Genomic DNA, 9825 nt, shown 5'->3' with positions numbered 1-9825 from the left:
CTATGCGTGTAGATTTTAAATCACCAAAGACAGAAAGAAAAATATTTTGCAGGCGACTTCTGCTTTCAGCCTTGCTGCAATACTCTCCTTGGGCCAAACAAAAAACATCTGTTCTCTCTCTTTGAAGGGGAGCGGGTATAGGAAAAGGAAGAATACGGCAAGTAAAAGATGTAAACAATCACCTCGAAGACTGTCCATCCAGATGCACTTAGGTGTGGCTGCTACGCATCAGTTATCAAAAATGATGGAACAACTCCTGAGCGATGAACATTATTTTCAAACCACCTGCAGATAGTAAAGTGTAGTGAAGTTTCCTTGGTGTGTTAAAGCCACAACAGTTCACAGCTTCTGCCTCCTCTGGTGCCGTGGTGACCCCCGCCCACTTCCCCCATGTCCAGCAGAGCCCCTCAGGGCTGGCTGGTCCCTTGCTGAGTTTGGGGCCTGCTCTCCGTTGCAGTGACCAGCAGCTGGGTAGAAGGTGGCTGCTGCAGCCCCCACCCTAGCACACTGCTTTCTGACACACGGTCAGTCAGCGGGGTACAAATGGTCAGTGAGTTCAGTGTTCAGCACAGAACCTGGCCCAAAATGTCCTCAGTTAACTATCAGCTTCCTTCACCCTTTCTCATCCTTGCCAGCAGGGACAGGCTCTCCGGTGACTTTGTACTGGGTCAACTTAGCCACGGGGGTCCGTGCTCCCCGGAATTCCCTTCCTTGGGGTTGCAAGTGTTGAAATAAATTTCTAGGCCGAAGATGGAGACACTCATGCCTGGGGTGACCCGTCAGCACACCAAAACGTAGATGACTTTCATGTCCTACAAGCGCTCGTTTGACTAGAAATGCAGGGCATCCAGCCAGCCGTCCCCAGATGCACTACTAGCTCTGGGCCTCCTCACCCCAAACAAGGCGGGCTCTGCAGCCCGCACTGATTGCGTGCTTCCTCTTTGTCTCTTCTTCGTTCTCTATTCTTTATCCTGTGAGAGCTTCTTGCCTTCTGCCCCATTTTGCAATTTAAAAGGTCCACTTCATAAAACATTAAAGTTTGTATTACCTGAATTGTCCTCTTTAGTCTTTTACTAAGGCAGGTTAGGGATGCCATAGAGAAAGTTGTGGGCGACGCTGAAGGAGGGGTTGAGCAGTGGCCAGGACCTGCCAGGAACGCAGGGCGCCAGGCACCAAGCAGCCTGCACACCCCTGACCTGCTCTCCCTGTGTCCCCTCGTCCCCTTGTCTTGGGTCAGGGGTGCGTTCACAGCCTCATGGCAAAGGACGCCAGCACCTTCTGCCAGTCGCCTGTGTCCTTTAGGCTGAAGGGACAAAAGACAGACAGGGTTTGTTTGCTCTGTGGGCCCAAGTGGTGCTGTGAGTGCCCGTCTATCCCTGCCCCCCCTTCATAGCCAGTTTTCCTGCCCACCTGCCAGTCCTGCCAGGCCCTGATTCAGTGCCCTTCCGTGCACTGCTCACTACCACTACTGCCTGTAGTAAGTACCGACTCCGTGTCACTTACAAATGTTCTGCTTTTGTGATCCAACCCTGACCGACACAGAACCGTGGGCCAGGGTATCTCCCCGTCTCAGCCAGAGATCAACTGCTTGTGGAGAACATAACCCCCAATCTAGCTTCTTTAAGGAAAGGTGTCCCCCCAAAACAAACTATTTGAAAGGTACTTTACAAAAGAAGGTATGAAATAGCCAGTAAACACATGAAAAGGTACTCTCTCATTAGGGAAATGTAAATTAAAACCATAATGAAAGGTTTTAAATGACTGCAAAGTTTAATCCAAGGAGACTGATTAACAGGAAACAAAAATAAATTAATCTCTCCTTCTGACCTTTCAGATGTCAGTAAACTGATTGGAAAGGTTCTTCGGCAAACTTCCTCACGTTCCCGTAATCACTGGGCATGAGCAGCTGCCCTTCTGAAGCAGTCCTAAAATTCATCTTAGTCCTATAAATACTCAGGACAGGGTGAATTGTAGGCTGAGAGGTTCATATTTCAATGGCTGACAGCATATTATTTACAGTATATCAAAGTATCAGTGTGAAATCAAAGTAGAATTTGGGAATTCTGGTAAGAGTCTTTGTTGTACAAGAGGAAGAAATAGGTCCATCATGTTAAAATAATTCTGTGCCGACGCCATCTGTTGAGCACAGAGGCACCCCGACCAGAAGTTACATACTTATTTCATCCTTAAAGCAAACCTTGGATCTCACGTATATTAAATGATGTGTCAAATCACATGACCACCACGTCCAGGGAGCTGGGCCCCGGTCCTTCTGCCACACCACAGCTGGAAGACAGCCGTCCACAGTGGCTGCCCATCCTGGCGTCTCCAACGCTGGGGTATCACTTTTCCTTCACACACACACATGTAGCATAATGTTATTGGAAGAAAAAGCAGTTAAAACCAATAAAATAACTTGCTGCTGAAACCACTGTGGATGCTTCAGTATTGGTCATTCACAACAAGCAGTGTCTGATTCCAGATCGGGGCCAGGAGCAGGAACATCTTCTGAGCCCATCATTTTAGAGCCCGGGCTGCAAGTCCAGTCCCTCCAGAGTCATTTGCCCTCACCACCACCCCGTCCCCATCCTCACCTCCTAGAGTCAGGCATGGACAGGGCCCGGCGACTGCAGACGGAGCAAGGAGCCCATGGCAGAGGATCTGAAGCATCCCCCACCCTGGGGTCGTCCCCACCTCCCTCCCCGTCACCACTCCCCTCATAACCACCACCACTGCCATATACTTTCCCTCCGCTGTGTCAAGGGGGAAAGTCTGAAGACCAACAATAATAATAAAGATACCTAAGCTGTAGGAGTATCAGTTTTTCCATCCAGCAAACTTCGTGACTGCTTCCTATGAGCAGAAGTCAAATCCTCAAAACATGTGTCACTTGACCTCCATTATTTTAAAGGATAAAAGTAGGAAGATTTCACCTAAAGATTTCAAATTTCTGCTTCTCCGGAGAAATGCGAAGACTTAGCTCCTCAGCCTTTCATTCCCAGTGGCGGCAGGGCCAGAGCTGACTGCTGCTGCCCTGTGGGTGGGGTTCCCCACCTCCCAGTCTCCTGCCCGGTTTTAAACGAGGGAGTGATGCGCCATGATTCAGGTTTTATTTTTCTGAGTTTTAAAAGTTTCCCCTGGCTGGACTGTGGACTTAGTTTGGATGGAAACTCAGGTGGCTACATCCAGAATCCGAGTGCTCCTCAGCAGCAACCCCCATCTCCCTTGTCCAAGCCACCGACTCTCCTCCCCCTCCTCTCTGTGCTCAGTCCCCATGGGCAGCCTGACTAGGCCATACCAGGAGCTCCGGGGGCTCCCATCTCCTGGGACCCAACCCAAAGTCCTGCCCCCAGCCCGGCACCCTGGCCCCTGGCTCCGGAGCCAGGCTGCTCTTGCCCAGTCCCCTCTCCTGTTCCCCTGGCACCCTCACCCCTGTCCTCACCCGCCTTGTGTTGTACTCTTCACACACTCGTCCCAACACAGAGGGTGGTTTGCTGTCAGCTGACACAGGTGCCCAGGAACCGGCACCATCCGGGCTCAGGCTGCTGGGCGGGGCCGGGGCTGGGGGAATGTGGCCGAGTGTTTGAGAGCCACCAGGAGAGGGGCCGACACATAGCTGGGCCAGGTCACTGTGAGAGGCCCAGGCAGGGAGGCTGGAGCTCACACCCAGCTAGTGGACACTGGGCGGGAAGCACGAGCTACACGGACGCCCGAGGACTCCCTATGCCACTCCAAGGTCCTTCTGATCGGATGAAGGGCGTGAGAGGAGCCCCAGGGCGATGCTGGGACCTCACCGCCACTCCCCCCGCACCCAGAGTGCAGCCCCAAAGCTGCTCAGCTTATAGGAGGGCCAGGGGCTCGAGCTGCTGGCCCAGGAGACTCAGTGGCCTTTAACAAAGTGAAGATTTTCTTTCTCTGAACTCTGCGGGCAAGCCTTTTTGACAGAAACCAATTCAAAGCCTTAATGTGTCCACAACAACTTCGTGTAGGGCAGCAGGATGGGATCTGGAGAGTGATGCAAAAGGAGGACGAGGCCCCCGGGCAGCCTGATGGGGGCACTGACATTTGGGGGCTTCTAGAAGAGTCAGCACAGTAGGACCATAAAGATGTTCCCTCACACGGTCCTGAGGACGTGTTGCACTGGATGTGGAAAGAGATTAAAAATGAAAGCAGGGGCTTCCCTGGTGGCACAGTGGTTGAGAGTCCGCCTGCCAATGCAGGGGACACGGGTTCAAGCCCTGGTCCGGGAAGATCCCACATGCTGCGGAGCAACTAAGCCCATGTGCCACAACTACTGAGCCTGTGCTCCAGAGCCTGTGAACCACAACTACTGAGCCCCCATGCCACAGCTCCTGAAGCCCGCGTGCCTAGACCCCATGCTCCGCAACAAGAGAAGCTACCGCAATGAGAAGCCCATGCACTACAACGAAGAGTAGCCCCACTCGCCGCAACTAGAGAAAGGCCGTGTACAGCAACGAAGACCCAACACAACCAAAAGTAAATAAATTAATTAAAAAAAGAAGTAAAGAAGGGTATGATGCCATTGTCATATCAAATAGAAAATACCAATAAACAGATAGAAATTATATATATAAAAAAGCAACCAAATGGAAATTCTAGAGTTGAAAAGTACAATAACTGAAATGAAACTTTCACTGGAGGGGCTTAACAGTAGATTTGAGCTGGCAAAACAGAGTAATTAGCAAACTTGAAAGTAGTTTGATAGAGATTAGTAATCTGAAGAATGGAGAGGAAAAAAAATGAGGAAAAATGAAGAGAGCCTAAGAAGAATATGGGACAGCATTAAGCAAACCACTTATGCATAATGGGAGTATCAGAAAGAGTGGAAAATATTTGAAGAAATAAAGAGCTGAAAATTTCCAAATGTATTAAAAAAAAAACACTTAAACACCCAGGAAACTCAACAAACTCCAAGTAGGATAAGCTCAAAGAGATCCACAAACTGACACATTATAGCAAGAATGCTGAAAGTCAAAAACAAGGAGAAAATATTGAAAGCAGCCAGAGAAAAGCGACTCTTCACTTACAAGGGAGCCCCAATGAGATCGACAGCTAACTTATCAGCAGAAACAATGGAGGCCAGAGGAAGTGAGATAACATAGTCAAAGGGCTCAAAAGGAAAACTGTCAACCAAGAATTCTATGTCCAGCAAAGCTATCCTTCAGAACTGATGATGAAATAGGACATTTCCAGATAAACAAAAACTGAGAGAATTTGTTGCAGCTGACCCACCTTACAAGAAATAAAAGAATTTCTTCAGACTAAAAGCAAGTGACCCCAGACAGAATTCAAACCCACAATGTGACTAACCCTTGAAAACATTATGTCAAATGGAAAAAGCCTCACACAAAAGGTCACATATTGCATGATGCTGTTTTAAAACGTATCCAAAGTAGTTAAATTCATGGAAACAGAAAGCATATTGGTAGTTTCCAGGAGCTGAGGGAAGGGGAGAAGAGTAACTGCTTAGTAAGTAGTGTTTTCTTCTGGAAAGATGAAAATAGTTTGGAACTAGGTAGAGGTAATGGTTGCACAACACTGTGAATGTGCCAAATGCCACTAAATTGTTCCCTTTAAAATGGCCAATCTTATGTTATGTACATTTCATCTCAACAAGAAAACTGAAGCAAAATTTTTAAAAAGTAGAGAAAAAAACACAGAGATGAACATGATGATAAGTAATACGAAGGAAAAAAGAAAGGAGATCCAATCTATAGATTACAAGTTTAAGAAAGAAAACTCATTATTGTTTAAAAAAACTCATTTCTCTGGGATTTTTAAAATGTAAGTTCACTTTTTAATTTAATATTTCAGACATACCAAAAAATATAGAGAATATAATAAGGGCATATATACTATCACATGGCCATGTTTGTTTCAGAGCTTTTTCTTGTGAAATGAAATGTACAACCTCCCTTTGACCCCTCTTATTCAAGGCCCCTTCCTCCCTTCCTAGAGACAACTCTTAGTCTGAAGGTAATTGTCAACAGTTATGAAGAATCTGAAATTTTACCCCATTTGAAAGCTGATACTATCGCCTGTTACAGTTTCTTGGATGCTGGCAGAAGGCATGCGACTCCAGGGTCAGAGACAAGGGACCATTCATTGCCCACAGCAATAGCAGTATTAGCATTTTTGCACCAATATTCTGAGCCCCAATTCTCACAGGGCCATGCCAAGAGGGCCAGATGGCACCTGCCAGCACAGTGGGCTGTGTTACAGGAGAGGAGATGAAGGAGACACATCTCTGTCTGGCAAGTCTGTTACCTACATGAACATCCTTCTAAAGATAGTGCAGAACACAAGGCAGGCAGGGCCTCGCATGCAAGATGTGCTGACATGTAGAAGGTCAGAGAACTGTCTCTGGACATCGGTACATTCCTCTCCATCCAGGTTTTTATACCTATGCTGCATATAAACATATTCTGAAACTATATACATGCTTATATGGCTTTGTATGTTTCTAAACTTTATATAAATGCTATCATAGTGTACATTTGACCTTTTCACTCATTTACGCGGTCAAAATTTATTCAAGTTGGGCTTCCCTGGTGGCGCAGTGGTTGAGAGTCCGCCTGCCGATGCAGGGGACACGGGTTCGTGCCCCGGTCCGGGAAGATCCCACATGCCGTGGAGCGGCTAGACCCGTGAGCCATGGCTGCTGAGCCTGTGCGTCTGGAGCCTGTGCTCCGCAGTGGGAGAGGCCACAACAGTGAGAGGCCCGTGTACTGCAAAAAAAAAAAAAAAAAAAAAAAAAAAAAAATTCAAGTCGACACATCGTTTTAGTTCATTTAACTGGTAATAGTATTTCACTACGTGAATAGATCACATTCTTCGTGATGACATTTAAGAGTTGCCATTTTTTCCCGCTCTTACTCCATTACTACAATCAACATCCTTGCTACTGTCTCTTTGCACACAGGTGGGAGACTTCTTAGTGTTCAGACACTCAGTATATAGACATTTAGAATGGGATTTCTGGGTCTTAAGTTATGTTCATCTTCAATTTTTGGTTGCTTTTTTCTAAGCAGAACCTTGATGAAATTACATTTTTAGTGGCCATCTGTGTGCCTTCCTACCGGCAGCCCCATCTCCTTTTTGGATATTCTTTCATCATGCCTGCTGCTGGAGATCTTCCCCTCCCACCCCATTCACCATGGGGGCGACACTTACCCCAGGTGAGGCAAATCAGATGCTCCCATGGGGCTTACATGCAGGTTTAAGGAAGTGGACACAACTGGATGTCCAGTTCATCACAGAAGGGGCAGGTCTGCTGGGCCCCAGCTGTGTTCCCTGTGCCCAGGCCCCCTGTCTATGTCCAAGCCTAGTTCTGGCTCCGCCATTGAGAACATGCACCAATAAATCCCCGCTGTGTTGAGTGCGGCGTGGAGTCCTGTTGCTGGCAAATGAGAACTCTGGTTGATTGACTCTGGGGAAAGCAGAGAGGTAAGGAGGGAAAAAGAAAGAGGAAGAGTGAGGAGCAAGAGGAGAGAGGAGGAGAATCAACACAACTTTTGCTTTTTTTTTTATTCAGAGAGCAAACTTTGCCAAGTAAGCAGGAAAAACGTCTCTTCAGCACTATTAGAAAAGCTTTACTGGCAAAGTTTTAAAACATGTAAAGGGATAATAAAAACAAAGCAATTACAATGTACTGCCTACCAAATAGGCCATGTAGCTTATTTTGCAAAAAGATTGTTGCCTCTGGTTATGAGTTTTTTTCCCCAAATATCAATACTATAATACTTTTTACATAAAACTTAATAACTTTTTCCTTTGTTTCCTAATGTAAATTGCTTATTTGACTCCATTAGTAAATAGAGAGAGATTTTTGGTTAAAAAAAAGTACCTTAACGTGTTCTATAAAAAGGAACTAAATGATGTGAGAGAATAGCAGAAAGAGACTTTTTCCTTATAGAAACCAAGATTGCTGCATAACAAAGTACCCTAAAACATTATTTTGTGCACATTTGCCTGGGCCAGGAATCTGGGGAGCACTCAGCCAGGATGACCCAGGTGCAAGACAGTTTCTTGCTCACCTGTTGGCACTGCAGGGCCTGTGGCCTCTCTCTCCCGACAGGGCTCTTAACCTCCATAGCCTCTCACAGTAGGATGTTTTCAGGATACTGTATTTGCATCTCTTATGTGGTATTAACATACATACATATATGTATATGTATACATACGTATAGCTATATGTAATGGTGCTTTCATTTTTATAAAATAGACTCCCAAAGGTTGATTGATGGGTGAAAGGATTTTAATTTTTAGTGGGTATTTGTAGATTACATCCCCCAAAAGTTTTAGCAGTTGCATTCCTACCAGCAAAGTAAGGATATTTCTTATTCGTTTTAATTTTTGTCAATTTGATGAGTTTAAAAAAATGGTATTTATTACTATAATTAGCATTTCCCATACCAATTTCCAGCAATTCACTCACCAGCAATGTAGGGATGCATGACACATTTTAATTTTCAATCTCATGGATTAAAAAAAAAGAGTATTTCATTCTTGCTTTCATTTGCATTTTCTCAACCAATTTTCAGATGTCTACTAGCCATCTAAAATTATCATTCTGTGAAATGTCTATTTATGTTCTTTTATCCACATTTCTATTGGATTGCCTTTCCCTACCAATTTATAGGATTTCTAGCACTCAGGGTGCTAGAAATAAAGTGTTGTTAAACGTCTTTGCCCAACATATGGTTTGTCTCTTGTCTTTATTTATGGTGTCTTTTTGCTGTTCAATATGTTAAACTTGTGTGTTAAAATACATCTGTTAGGAGGATGGAAAAGCCCTGGAGATGGATGGTGGTGATGGCTGCACGACAATGTGAATGTGCTTAATGCCACTGAATTGTACACTTAAAAACGGTAAGATGGTAAATTTTATGTTATGCATATTTTACAACAATTAAAAGAAATTTATCTGACTTTCCCTTATAACTTCTGGGTTTCCTTTCCTGCTTAAGAAGTTCACTCCCATCCAAAGTTACAGACATATAAAATCTAATATAGTTTAATCTTATAGGTTTTACATTAAAATTTTCAATCCATCTGGAATTTACTTGTACATATGGTATGAGGTACTGGTATTCCAGCTGTTTGTCAATTATACCATTTTGATATTTCTCTTTATTTCCATTACTACATCTATTTTCTGGCTTTATTTTTATGTAATAACTAGAAATTGCTGTTTTTCTACCAAAGTCAACAAGTTATTTTCTCTGAGCAGACTATGAGATTTCTATAATTGATAGGACTTCTAATCACTCTTCTTAGGGAAATAAACAAACACATACATACATAAATTAAATCATGCCCAGTGAAGTTATCCTTTAGATAATTAACTTGCACTCTTCTAAACAGATGATTAAGAGTATTTTCCTTAAAGTCTGCACTTACGTAACCAAAATGAAGTTGAATTTTGCCAATTAATCAGTATGAATGATAAAAAATGAGTGTTGAGTCTTGGATTATTTACTTTCACTAACTTACAACAGATCAATTTTTATATTGTATATACAACATAATCACTCTTGAATATTAACCTCATGTTTTAATTTTCTTCATTTCATAGTTTAACAGAACAAGATTAGAATTAAAATAATACAACTGTAGGCGTGTGGCCACAGCACACGTGTCCCATGTCTCTTTCCAGGGGCACTACTGCCAATGAGCTAAGATTGCTTTGGGCATTTTTAGTGGAGAAGGATGGAAATATGGATTTTTAAAAAATCATGAGTGCAAGCTTATATTTCTGATTTAAATTTAACTTCAAAGGGACTTAATATCTTGACTTATCTT

Source organism: Phocoena phocoena, chromosome 13 (genome assembly GCF_963924675.1).
Source record: "Phocoena phocoena chromosome 13, mPhoPho1.1, whole genome shotgun sequence".
In the NCBI taxonomy this organism is placed as follows: domain Eukaryota; kingdom Metazoa; phylum Chordata; class Mammalia; order Artiodactyla; family Phocoenidae; genus Phocoena; species Phocoena phocoena.
Note: the sequence above shows the minus strand (reverse complement) of the source record.